Source organism: Chroicocephalus ridibundus, chromosome 5 (genome assembly GCF_963924245.1).
Source record: "Chroicocephalus ridibundus chromosome 5, bChrRid1.1, whole genome shotgun sequence".
NCBI classification, from domain to species: Eukaryota; Metazoa; Chordata; class Aves; order Charadriiformes; family Laridae; genus Chroicocephalus; species Chroicocephalus ridibundus.
In genome coordinates this window covers 36,259,277-36,273,160 of record NC_086288.1, presented here as the reverse complement: position 1 = coordinate 36,273,160, position 13,884 = coordinate 36,259,277, and the positions used below count along the sequence as shown (strand labels likewise).

Here is a 13,884-nt window from a genome sequence, read left to right as displayed (position 1 = left end):
GGACATCTGTTTTAGGCTAAGTGCAGCAAACCTGTACAGCCCTCTTCTCGAACTGTAATGCTGTGACTCATACGCTAACATCCAGAAATGCTGAAGAGTTTCAACCGCTCCATCTTCTTCCTTGCTGATACATCGACGGGATACTTTCCATTACAGGTGCCACATCTGCCGCTGTAGTGAAACTTTACTGTCCCGTTTTTGACTGACGGCTCTGTTTGTGAACAAGTTAAGCTTGTCAGCCAAGCTTCACAAGGTTGAAAAAGTGCTCTGATACTTTTCTAAAAAGTCTGCCTCCCACTCAGAATTGAACTGGCAGTTTTCTAAATGAACTCTTTGCTTTCCTTTGTTAATTGCCCGTGATTCACACCCACATTTTGCAGAGATTGATGGCATTTTAATTGCTAGGAGTATTTTAGGATGGAGGAGAGGGGATGGGAAGAGGCTCGGCGAAAAAGTGGGTAGGGGTTTGGCATGATTGGAAGGCTAACTCTTCTGTGATTGCACACCGCGACGAGATCAGCAGCCAGAGCACCATCTGTGCACACAGCTTATCCATACCTCCTGCCTTCGGCACAAAGGAATGTGTCAGCTCCCGCTTTTCCAGATCAGCTGAAAGCCTCCTTCGTGCTCCAGTGAAATTCTGCAACCGTTCCCTGAAGATCTAATCCCTTCACCCCGCACGTCCGACTGGCACAGCCCTTCCTTCGGCAAGAAGCTCTTCCTGCAGCGCTGCTTTTGCAGGCTGGAGCTGGGAAGGTTCAGCTGCTCTTCAGTGTCACCTCCCTGCCCCGCCAGTTGCAGAACGATCATCTCAGCGTCCTGGGGAATGGTAAGAGATATATGGCTCCCCATAGAAATGTAAAAGCATTTCCAGAGGCTGTGTGTGGCTGTCTGTGGCAGAGGTGTTTGCATCTGAGCTAGTTGTCCTAGACTCCCTGTGTAGTCAGGAGAGAGCTACTTACTCTAACAGGTGGGGTTTAAAACTTGATTCATCCCCTCCTAAAACGGATACTTAGGTTTGGTCAGATGAATTGCACCCTAAACACCACCAACTGTTTACAAGACCTTCTCTGACTATAGTGGGAACCTCAGCAGCTAGTTCTGTGTACGCTGTGGGTACCTAAACTTCAGCAAAAGGAATTCTACCTGTCACTCCTGGTATCATGGTGACATGTGAGTAAATTTTCTCACCATCAGTATCTGGACCAGAATCCAGTGTATGAGCAGCTGTTCCCCAGATCCTTTTAGGCATTTAAACACCTAGTGCCCATTGATTCCAGGTACACAAAACCAGGATTTGGGCCTTAATGCTTTGCAGATTGTATCGAATTTGTCCTTACAGAATCTCTGTGCAATATTCTCCTTGTTGTGCACAAAGGCTGGGGGGGGGACGGGATGGGGACTTGTCTGCATGGGGAAACTGGCCAAAACAGTTCTCCCAGAAAAGCTCCTGATATAGACTCCCTACTCCTAAATATCATTTACTGTGTTCCAGAACAAAATATCTATATGAGAAGAGCAAAATTGCCAAACAAAAAATTGGTTATTTTCATCTGTAAACTCATACTGACCTCTGTATAAGTTTTTGTCATGTTGGCGATCTTACGCTTTCACAGAGGTCTCTAATTCTTTAGCTAACGGTGTAGATGATGGCGCGTTTAGATGGATCTGCCCTTACATGAAGTTAATACCACACATTCCTATCAACAAGTTTCAGTGAGGAGATTCAGGAAAAGCAGATTTTTCTACAGATGCTGTGGCAGAGTTTTGTTCAGTGACTAGGGACCACTCTGTTTCTCTCTATCTCCACACATCCCGTCTCACCCTGGCTTTTCCATTAGGTACCAAAAATCTACCCTTTGGCTCTCACCAATTCACCCTCCCCCTTTATTCCAAAGTCTTCCCCGTGATTCTCACTTTCCTCTGGCTTTGATTCCTGCCAGTCAGGACACTCCCATCCATTTCCACCTTCTTTCATTCCTATCACCTTCTTCCCAACCTCATCTTGCCCACAAGTTTCTGTACATACCTGTTTCCATACATACCTGTTCATCTTCCCTCCTGGGGCTATCAGATGCACTCTTCTCTCTTCTAATAGCAAATTTTGTTCACCATCAGAAAAGAAAAAAAAAGATGTTAATGTCTGTGTGTGAGAAGAAGAGAGATCTTCTTTATCTTTGTCTTTACCTTTGCTTCGCTACAAAATTTGAGAGCAAAATTTGGCACATTGCTTCTTTACCAGCTTGTTTCTCTCTTCAGCAAAGAAGAGTCCTGTTCTTTATAGTGCAAATATCTCTGGCCTACTTAGTGGGAAAGCAGTGAATATCATTAACAGGAATTAAGATAAATTCTTGGGTAATTTTTGTTAGATTTTCTACCACCTTATGACATTTTAAAGAAATCATAACTATGAAAAAGTCAATTGTTTAGCTGATTTACGTTTTCAGAGAAAAAAGACAGAAGCATTGAACAAAAAAACTTAATTTTATCTCCAAACAGTCCAGAACATTTTATCTTCTATCCTGTAGCTAAATATTAGCACAACCATTACACCCTAAGCTACAAACATGTTTCTGAAGGAAATTAGCTTTCCCTTAAACCTAATAGGAAATGGGTATCTGTCTTCTCAGCCACCACTGAAAATCCTAACCTCACAGTTTTAAATTATTTGTGCTCTGGCAGAGGTTTGCACTTGATAGTTTTTCAGGTGAATATTATTTCTGACCATTCAGCAACTAAGCAGAATAGACATCCCTGTGTCAAAAACCGCAGTCAGTTCTGTGTATCAAGGGGTGGCTTTTCCCCAGCATGGATTTACTTCAGTAGCTTACCTCATTCCCTCAGATCTTACAAATACAAGTCAAACTATGAAGTATACAGAACATAGCACACAAAAAAAAAAGTATTGCTAGTTTAAAAATAAGCACGAATCTGCCTGACCTCTGCACAAGTCCAAGAATAAGTGGGAGCTGCTGTTGGGAAGTTCTGTGCCTTATTTGCGGACAGCTTGTGATCGTATACTCTAAAATTACAGAAAAATCAGCAGTGTGAAAGACCTTGACTCTCCCTTGCTAACCATTTACTTGCTCTTTTGGAGTCATCTGAGTACCTTCTGCCTGGAGGCATAAGGCCTACAGCTTGCTCCTTGAAACGTCAAGAGCTGCCAAGCAAACCTCAGCTCCTAAGAAGGACACGAGAATGAAAGGTTTTATTCTGATGCCACTGAAAACAGAGGTAAAATTGATACGAGGTTTGAACAGGGCAGAACAGGACTTTTAGATGGTGAAGCCGGTTGGTCTAGGCTGCTTCCGGGAGCTACCAACCTGCAACCTGTTCCTGTTCAGAAATCCTGAAATCGCCTATCCTAAATATACCCTTATATGTCTCGTCTTTACCTTTATTGCAGTGAAAACGTGTTATTTTTGGGAAGAACCCTGACCATCAAATATTCTTTTGCAAAGATACATTGCACTACCAGGCAGCAAATCAATGAGCTTGAAGACAAAAGTGCTTCACTGTGCTCAAACTTCTCTTTAGGCAAAATAAATCAACCTCTTGCTACAGCAGTGGCTCACGGCATCCACCACCCATCACCTCTCACCCTGTTACCAAATGCAGTAGACATGTGCATCTCCTATATCACCTTTATTTGGAGGTGTACAACTTAGTTTGACCATTAAGGAAATCTGCAATAATTTTACTATTGCAATATTGTAATAAAATACTAATATTTGCTAGTGAAAAGTATTCTCTTAGTTGCTTATGCTTCTTTGTGAACTTTTACTCAGCTTGATAAAAAGAACGCTTCTAGTTAAGAAAAATGTGTATTTAATGTAGATGACACACTCAGTTCTCTGACCTTTTCCTGGTAAACTCAATAGAACAGTGCAATAATGCTACATCACACATTTATAAATACGGTTGCAGGGATATAGTGTACTATAAAATGAAACATTATTTTGAAATCATTCCCATGTCAAATATAATTATTAATGTATATGTATAAATAGAACAAGAATCTGCATTGTGCCGTTCTGTGGAAGACATCCATTTATACTGCAGAGGGTTCATGTTAGTAAAGCCTTTAATGTATCATGAAATTAATAAATAATACCAAGCTTAATGAAAGGGAGAAAAAAAGTGTAAACTTAAAAATCAAGTTTCTGGGAGCTTCACATACAGCAGACTTTAGGTTATTACTATTCTTTTAATCCTAGGTGAGCTTAGCCCACAAACTTCTGGTGCTGTACAAATAAATCTGACAGTCCTGCATTGGTGAACTATTAGTCGGTTCCAGATCTAATCCACGTTTTTTTTCAAAGTTTTATACCATACACATGTGTTCTACTTTAGAAAGTATTAGGATTGTGGTGCAAGAAAGGCCAATTTAAAATCAGGGCTTGGATTCTGCTACCAATGTTTGTTTTAAGGGAAGAGGACTTGACTTCAGTGTTCAGCAGTACTTCACTGCAAGCCCCACAGCTTAAAAAAGGTGCTCAGTCTGGGGGAAAAGTGTCAAGATCCAGACTCACCTTCCTGGCTGATGATAGCTTGCAGCTACCTTGCTGTCTGCTTGCGGTGGACGACCTCCTCTCCCACAGAAAACCAGTCAAAAACTGACCAGTGAAACTAAATGTACGAGGATTCATTACCTGGGATTGCAGAAATAGCTCCAGAGGGGCCGGTCCAGAAGCTCTGCAGAGCAAGCCTTTAAGTCTTCTGCTTTTCGGATAGTCGAGGGAGGGGGACAGGACAGAGTTATCCGCTCCAAACTTGCCTGCTGATTTGGAAAGTACGACATTGATCTTGTAGCTGTTGTTCAAAATCGGAGCTCCTTACTAGCTAGGTAGCCTGGAGCCTGTAGTAGAGAAGGTTTCCACACGCAGAAGGCTTCTGCAGGCACTGGACTTTGTTTTGGTCTGTCCAAAGTAGATCAGTTTTGCTTTATTGCAGATTCCACAGCATCTCTTCCCTCAGGCTGTTTTGGTCTAAGTTTTTCTGCCCCAGGTAGACATGCAAAGGATTGAGTTGATATCGAAAGGAGCCCCCCTCTCACCTTGCCACTGCTCAGTAAATCCTGTAAAGGGAAACCCTGCCTCACTGGCTTTCTGAAGTCGTACAAGTTATCTACATAGTAAATAGATATTTTTTTCAGGTTTTTGACAACCCCCTGACAAGATGCCTAGCAGAATGTTACTGGGGAAAAGAAGTTGCCAAGGGACTGACACTTATATGAATGGAAAGAGTAAGGAGCGAAGGGATTCATTGTCACTTTTCAGGATGAAGAAGAGTGAGAGGTAGCGTCTCTTAGGGAATGAGTTTTATTTAAGATCTTCATCAGTGACCCGCAGAAGGAAGGGGTACGGAAATATGTCTCAGCTTGCAAATGGTACTGAACTCTTTCAGGGGCTCAAGTGATGCACCCACATGTGGCAAGGAGCCCCAGAAAGGCAAGGCACAGCTGGGCGAGTGCGGTAAGAAGTGGCAGATGAGCCCCTGTGTAGTTATATAGTGCATCTAGGGAGAATAATCTAAGCCGTGCTGACGCAGCGCTGAACTCAAAACTGGCAGCTGCAGCTCAGGAAAGAGACCTGGGGGTCTCTGAACTCATCTGCTCAAAATGCAACAGCAGCCAAAAATGCCAAGAAAATTTTGGGTGTTCTCAGGAAGGGTGGTAAGAACAAACCAGAAAATATAAAACCTTGGCGCATCCACATCTTGAACGCTGCGTACAATCCTATTTCCACATTTTAAGAAAGATATAGGGAAATCAGAGAAAATGCAGAGAAAAGCAGCTAAGATGATTAAGGGGATGGAGCCATTGTTGTTACAGGGAAGCAGAAAGGGCTGGGACTTTTCATGATCTTATCCCCCCCCAGGCTGAGTGGGATATGGTCAAGGTTTATAAAATCCTGAAGGCCGCGAGTAAAGCAAATACTGGATTGTTATTTGCCAAGTCCTGCAGTGTCCTATAGGCAATCACTGAAACTAGTTGCAGAGCAGTTTAAAACCTAAAAAGTAAGTCCTTTTTTTAATACAGCAGGTCACTACCTGCTCTGCCTTCTGCAATCTGCTGTTACCGGAGGCTGTAGAAACCCACAGTACCAGCAAGTTACAAAAGGCAAAAGCAGGCAAATTCCAGGACACCAGGTCCACAAACAGCCACTGGAAGGAAGAGGCAGGAATGTGCTCGCTGACATCCTCGGTGCGGTGGCAGGTGCTGGAGGAATGTGAGGGGGATGGACTGCAGACAGGCAGGGTCACGAGTTGTCCCCAAACAGCATTTCCTATTGCCACTGTTGGAGATGAAATGGACGATTAGTTTGACCCAGAAGGCCATTTTCTGTGTTGTCATGAAAATAAGACCCTGCGCTCCTTTGCTAGAGCTTAAAGCTGCCACTTCAGAGTTATTTCCACCCATTTAATTTTGATTGCGTCTCAGTAGGCAGTAAATGGTGCAGGATTTTTCTCAACTGAAAGAACTGTGTGGTAATTATCAATGGCAGGGATTTTTTTTGTCGTTGGTTTGGCCGTGTCATTTTTGTCAGGGGAGTTAGGAAAAATATGGGTCTCTGCAAAAATGAAAGGATGTGAACAAACAGCATTAAATAGATATGGAACATTCATATAAATCTATAGTATTTAAAAGTGATGTAAATCCAGTTAAATAAGAAGTATGTTGAGCAAAAAGAATGAGTTAGGCAGGCACAAACCAAATTTTATTTTTAAGAAACGAATTTTTGGGGCTTTGTTCTGCTACAGTCATTAACATTTCTGGATCCGAGTCGAGTTTATACAGCTGAATTTTGTTCCCAGGTTTTCTGATGTTGTGACTGTTGAAGTTTGCATGAGCAAATAATGAGGAGTTGCTCTATTAAAGGTACCAAAAGCTGGGCCTAAATAATTACAGAAGGAGCAGAAGTCCTGGAAGCTGTATAACCCGCTGATCCTCCGAGGAGGTCCTTTCCCTGGCTTATCACAGCTCCTTGTATCACACACCCAGAGGAGCAGGAGCTGTCTCATGCCTCAGGTCTGTCTGTCCTGCTTGCCACACACCATCCAAAGCGGGGTTTGTCTGCCTGGCTCCGTGGTGCCGGCTGCAGGGTGGCGAGGAGCCAGGCGTGGAACAGGCAGAGCCCGTGGCAAACCATATCTCCTCCTCATGGAGCATCTTGCAGCCCATGCAAGGGCAGGAATCGTCCCTTTCAGCAGACATTCCCTGTCACTTTGAGGATTTCATAAGAACCAAACGCTGCAGCTTCTCCTTACCCAACCTTTTTCTTTTTCACTGTCCGTCTTGTTCTAAATACCTTGCACAGCAAAGTGCTTCTTCACTTTTCACAATTTCTCTCTGTTCCTTCTGCCAGCTCAGAGAAAAGGCTGAAAATGCTGAGGAGCTCTTCACCGCCCCTCACCAGAAGGTGGTTTTATGTTGCAGAAAATACTGACAAAATAGTTACTTTATACATTGCTAGCTCTTCCAAGGCATGCTTACGGCTGCTTGTTTATATTCATCAGGTATCACAACATCTCAAGACAATTATCAGGTGGCGGTTTTAATATCCATTTGCTGTGTCACAATGCAGAGAGAAGAACGCCAAATCACGTCCCCTGGAAATGTGCTATATTTGAGCAAAGGGTTGAAATGAGGTGTCTATTCTTTTTCCTCCCCCCGCCCCACCCAAGAGTAGGAGAGCAAATAGCTAACCAGGGGCCGGGGGGAAATCTCACAGACTGGTTATCTGGCATTTCGATTAATGGATGGCAATTTGCTCTGCATATAATTTTACAATCTGGGTGTCCCTATATATAACAGCAATAGTAAGAAGCAAAATCAGTTATTCTGTTACTGATTTTAAATTTAATTTGCTGTTGCTTGCATCAGCCTTTAATTTAGCTTGGTTTATTGTAGCCGCACACAGAGGAAGAAAAAAACCAAGAGCTTTGCTATGATTAAGGATGGGAATTTGTTTCTGTTTAAAGGTGCTCTAAAATCACTGCTTATTTCAAACACTGTGAAATTTAGTGGGTGTCTAGAGGGTATATTAGGATGTGTTAGTGTTGAAGTCTGGGATCAGATGAGCTGGAGATTGTTGAGGAACAATCCCTCAAGGCAGAAACTTTTTGTTTTCTTGTTTGACAGGTTCTTATAACGCGTTGCTGACATTGTCCCTGGACAATCAAATCATAATTCTGATCATGCCTGATTGATCTCAGCTGCTTGACACTTTCCATTGCTAGCACAGAGGGCTCACTACCCAGCGTGAAGTAAGGAATCAAAATTTGAAAGCCAGTATTCTCTATAACCAGGCTGAACAGCTCGCCCCGCTCCCACAGCACTCCCTATACCTTGCAGTGAATTCAGCTGAAGTCATTCTCTGTGCTTGTTTTCGGTTTCAAGAGGGACTGAGTAAAGGCTGCTGGGATGCACAGATTAACTCCTCCATTCTGTTTTCAGTGCTTTTTCTGCACTAGATGTTCCGGAAATATAATCATTAATCTTCCTCTGTCATCAGCCTAAATAAATCACGGCATTGCCATGAAACATGAGAGAGAATACGTTAAGCTGTCCAGGAGCAAATCCAGAGGCAGAATAGTGGCACCTCTAGTGCTGTAGAGGGCAAAATGTTTATCGCTCACATTCTTTACTCACAAACACCCTTGGGATCAGCACTGACAAATACCCTTTTTGGCATTCCCCAGGGGAAAATTCAATAGTGTCCAGTATTTAAATCACCTTTGAAGGATCACTAACTTTCAGACTCTTAGGTGTGACTGACAGTATCCAATAGCAGTGGCTGCATCCCTTAAACCACCATTGCAGAGACCTGAGTTAACTTTCTGAGGTCAAGTGGTAAACATCTCCCCCTCCCACTTTTTAAGCTTTATCCAGCTTTTGTATCTCCATCAGTACTGCCATAGCACATTAGGAAGCTGTCAAGAGCACAGGCATTTACATCCTTGATGACACCATGCGAGGGAGGTGGCTGGCTCTTGGGCACCATCTACTCACAGTCTCAGTAGGTCATACAGGGCACCAGTGAGTTTCTTCCGTCTCTCTGTTCCCTATTTAGTCTTGATTCAGTCCACAGTGGCAATCCCAGCTTGAAACCTAAGGAAAGATCAGTAAAGCTATATTATTCTTACAATCAGTTTGAAACTTGATTCTCCCTTCTCTTCTCTCTGCATGAGCCCTGAGCCCCAATTTTCTCAGTCTGTCAATATATATCCATTGTACAGTCATCCCTGTCTTCCTTACCTTGATTTCTTTTTGTCTTCTCCTCGCTGCAGCTGTCTTTTATCATGCTTTCTTTATCTTTAAATGACTGAAGAAATAGGCAGGCTTTCTTCAAACAGTGCAGTTTTTTACATGAACCATAAGACAAGGTACGCCTTTACAGCTGATCTGCTTCCCTCATAAGGTAAGATAGCCTATGCATCTTGGAAAAAAAAAGAAAAGATGCATCTGAAAACAGCTTTTCTGTATATAGGGAGGAAAATAAATAGTTCTGTTTTAAAAGACCGTTAGCCAAGCCAGCTGTGATTGCTGAGAGTGTTCAGAAGCAAACCTTATGAGATAGACAGGTTATATACAGGCATATACATGAAACAGTTCTGGGGGGTTTTTTTCCCCAGTTCTTTTTGCTTTTAGGCTGAGGGAAAAAGTTGAAATATGAAAAGCTGAAATTTAGACAGAGGCAGAGCCAGCTTTGCCAAATCTTATAAAGTTATTGCGAGTATCGCAACCGTTAATGCCTTCCCTTCAAGCCCCAAATGCTAGCAGCAAGAAATTGCAGGGGATTATTCATTTTTGAGTACATTTTGAGCCCTTCTGATCTCATGGAAAGGTTTGAAGCTAATTCAGAAATGTAGCCTAAAGAATAAAATAGAAAGTAAATAAAAAATGCAAGGCTTAAAATCTTATGACTTTTAAACAAGTCTGATGTTTCTCCAAGTGCATGAATTTTGAAGATGGGATTGGCAATACCGTGCATCATAGTTTTAATCCAGTTGAAGAAAATAGCCCTGTGAGGCATACGACTTAAAAAGCAGGAAATGCTGTCCTGCCTAAGAATTACCTTAATCTTTTATGTTCAGGTACTGTCCTGATTCAAGACCTTTCTATGTTTACAATCTGAGCAAGACTCTAAAAGCAGTTATTTACTTTGCAAAATTAGACTCAATTATGTAGACAGAATTCATGCCAGTGCTGAGATTTTATCCACCAACTTAAAACCTAGAACAAAATCTTTACTCCTAAATTAGAAACTTCTGAAAATTCAGCTTGTAATGATAATGTTGCACAAAAATCTGTCTCTCAGTAATCTTTCATTGCTCTTTCTAGTAACTTTACTGTGATATTAATTTTTCTGACTTTAGAAGAAAGCAATTTATTTCTAATAATTTATGCAGCAGCTACAGCGTGTTTATTACCACACAGTAGACAGATCTGCAACATGTCAGTGAGCATATTTTGCAAGCCATCTGTAAATACTTCGCTAATAGAGAATGGCACAATTGTAAACCGTCTTCCCGAATTACTGCAGAGTGCAGCTTTCACGTTAAAATACAGAGCATGTTCTTAGACTCTGTCAAGACTGCACCTCGGTGTAGCCCAGACAAACTGAAAGACCCATCTGATATGGGTTGTTGGAGAAGTTTGCTGCGTCTGTGCTGTCTCCGGATTATTAGGACTTTCAAGAATCAGTTTTCTTAGGTGAAACGGCCCCTGTGCAATAGCCCAGGAAAGCTGCCAGTCAGCCACTGCTGCACACAGCTGCTTCTGGGCAGGGGTTCTGTCTGTGGTTTGAGTTCATTCAGTTGGGCCATTTCCCAGATTCTTCTTTCAGGACGCCTTTAGCGTCATCTGTGAAATAAATGTTCTACAAACTGCCATGCAGTGCGCTAGTCCTCCTTTGAAGGAAGACTCCTGGCAGCTCCTCAGGCTCTCAGTGGAGGTGACGCCTGCTTTGTTCCTGGACACTGAGCACTTGTAAGCCATGCTCTAGGCAAAACACCTTGTCCTCTGTTCTACAACTCTTCCCTCACCAGGGTCATCCTCCTAATTACAATGTTTTCCATTGAAGACGGTAATTTTTGTAGTTTGTTTCAGCAATGATGATGGCTGGTAAAGAAGACATACAACAAGCCAAGTGTCAATTGTAGAGGTTCTCTGCATTCGCACTAACAGACCTGCCCCAGATTTGCACCTCATCCCTCCCCAAGAAGCGTCTATGAACACGGACATTTGAAATAGGTTCAGACTGATGCTTGTAGCTACCAGCAGCGAGATATGTGGGATGTGGTTATTTCTGTCGTATTTGTGCTTATCCTTCCGGCCTTTGGGAAACATTATGTTTGTTGAAGACTAGGCTTGCCCTTATGGACTCAACAAGACCATTTTTATCCCTTCCAGAAACAGATATTTGGCAGGACTTTGTTATATGGAGGTGATCAACACCTATAAAAATGGAAACAAAAACAATTCCCTCAGACTGGGCAACATACTAGAATTGTTTATTGCACTTTATAGTGTCTGAGAAGAATGATTCGAATCAAAATCAAAATGACTCTCAGAAGAATGAAAACAGCGTAGTTCATTTTTGCACAGGAAAAGAACAAAATCAAATAAATGTTAACTGTTAAGTGTAACATTGTAATTGCCTGTCTAGTAGCCTATATTCAGGGTGAACTCCCACTGGCTTAACTTTATTTGTCATGCAATTCATTTAACAGATTTCATCACAAAAATTCTTCAGATACCACAAAAGACAAGTCAGGGGACAGTGGTGGCCTCAAAAAAAGATTGTACAAAAATGTGATGAAATCCCAAAAGAAATTAGTCATTTCAAGGGAAATCAAGAGGGGCAATTGTCTGTGACCAGAATTAATTATAAATAAAACGGAATGCAAGCAACATAAATGAACCCAAATTTCCTAATCATAAAACTCAAAAAGTTAATTAAATAAAAACCCATACTCTATGTTTATCCTGTGTGTAGTTGGTATGCTGTAGCTGGAAAATAATAGAACTGCTGCTTAAATAATAATACTTCTACATTACTATATGATTCTTTTTAAAAGAGGTGTTTTTTCAAGTCACCATTCAAGTCCATAATTTTTTAACATTTCATAGCTATAAAGCAAGCTTTGAAACACTGATATTTCTGATTTCTTGAGCTGGCCCTAAAGTAAGGCCTCTGATACAGCATTAGATATTGTGTTGAGCACGTTAAAGAACAGCTTCCTTGGGCCTTATGCCAAAGGAATTTTAATTTCTTGGAAATATTTGCATTCATTTACAGTGAAAATAAGTCTGGAAATTATTATCATTAATATTAAGGAATAATAGAATAAAATTAACAATAATAATTATGCATGATTACTTAATATAGCTTAGTAATTGACCTGTATGGGTTTATGCTATGCCTCTCTCTTAAACTTACACGATGTTCACCCTTTTATTGCAGGGCTGGAACAGTAGGGAGAACAACTTAACCAGTCACCGATCATTGCTTTCAGGGGACCACTGCATCCTAGTAAGAGATGTTACACCACTTTAAGGAACATCATTTCAGGGCTTCGCAATGCATTTTTACAAATATAGGTGCACCTACATACACATCACATGCAGAAAACAAAATGTTTCTAACTCGTATGAAAACTCAGTTTTTGTGAGGTAAAAATGTCTCCACCCCTCAATTTATGCACGTTATTCTAGAATTGTTTCCAGACCAGAATTCCTCATCCAGACAGAAATTAGGCCGCTGCCCTACCCATTGTCACAAAAAAGCTATTCACCGGACTACAGAGCAGGGGGTTCAATTGTTCCAACCCAAAAGAGTGAAGATGAGAGAAGGGAGAGCTACGAATTGTTTGACTACAAGGAAGTATATGCCCATCTATGGCACATGACACTGAACAGCCGCCCATGGGGAGGATTATGATCCATAAATCATCGTCACATTCAGTGATCCTAATAGTGACCACTATCAGTTTCTTTTAAGCATATTGCATTGAGCCACAGGTCTAAAGGTTTGATTGTCCCTCGATAAAGAGTGAGTGATCTGTCTGCCTTTGGCAGTCTGCAGTACAGAAAAAAATCTGTTATGCACTTGCAGTTATTCTTCATGGCAGAGAATTAGTACTTAGGGATTCAGATTTATAGGCTTTCCAAATGCACGTTAGAGCAATTTGAAAGGTTATCATCCCCAGCTGCCTGTCCTTTCTCTCTGCCAGAGGTTATTGCTCTTACAGCAGAGACAATTGAATGGCTGGCACATTATGTGTACTGTTCATGGCCTGGTGCATCGATTTCAGCTTACATTATTAACTGGCTGGGCTGCGAGCGTAGGTGGCAGAACCCCTTGACTTATCATCCCTATTGGACTTAGCTGCAGTGGTTAAAGTGTGTAACAGTTCCCTCCCACACGTGATAGCCAAATCCCACACGTACTGAGGACAAAGCCCTCAATCCCACCCGTGCAGGGTACGAGTTGCTAAAAAGCACCATTTCCCATGCTGCACGTCTCACTCTTTGGAAGGTGGTAGGAGGAAGAAGCGAGTGGCTTCCCGTGTCGCTGTGTCAGCACAGTCAGATAGCTCTGGTAATCAGGAGAAGGCTAGGCACATCCAGGTTTGGTGGGCCCACGAGAAGTCAGCCTGAGAAACTTTCCAGTTTGGATTTCAGGCAGGCAAAGTAATAAAACTGGCTATTTGTGAAAAAGCCTGGAGAGGGATTTGGAAAATTCAGTAATAAGCGCTGCAAAGCCTAACTCTTAAGCAGTGCACTGACCTGTAGGAACCACATTGTGCACCTAGAAGAAAATCTCACGAGGTACACCAAGTCAACCAAAAATCAGAAAGAAATTGTGGTGAGGGACA

The 13,884-nt window shown here is 42.0% G+C and overlaps 1 long non-coding RNA gene across 1 annotated transcript in view; it reads left to right on the top strand.

Moving 5' to 3' along the window:
* The first annotated feature begins 517 nt into the window (after positions 1 to 517).
* The window catches only part of LOC134516125 (uncharacterized), an 83,994-nt gene continuing 70,627 nt past the window's right edge, over positions 518 to 13,884 (top strand). Inside the window, exon 1 of the long non-coding RNA XR_010071227.1 lies at positions 518 to 829. This is a non-coding gene — a long non-coding RNA (uncharacterized LOC134516125). The remainder of the gene's footprint in view (positions 830 to 13,884) is intronic.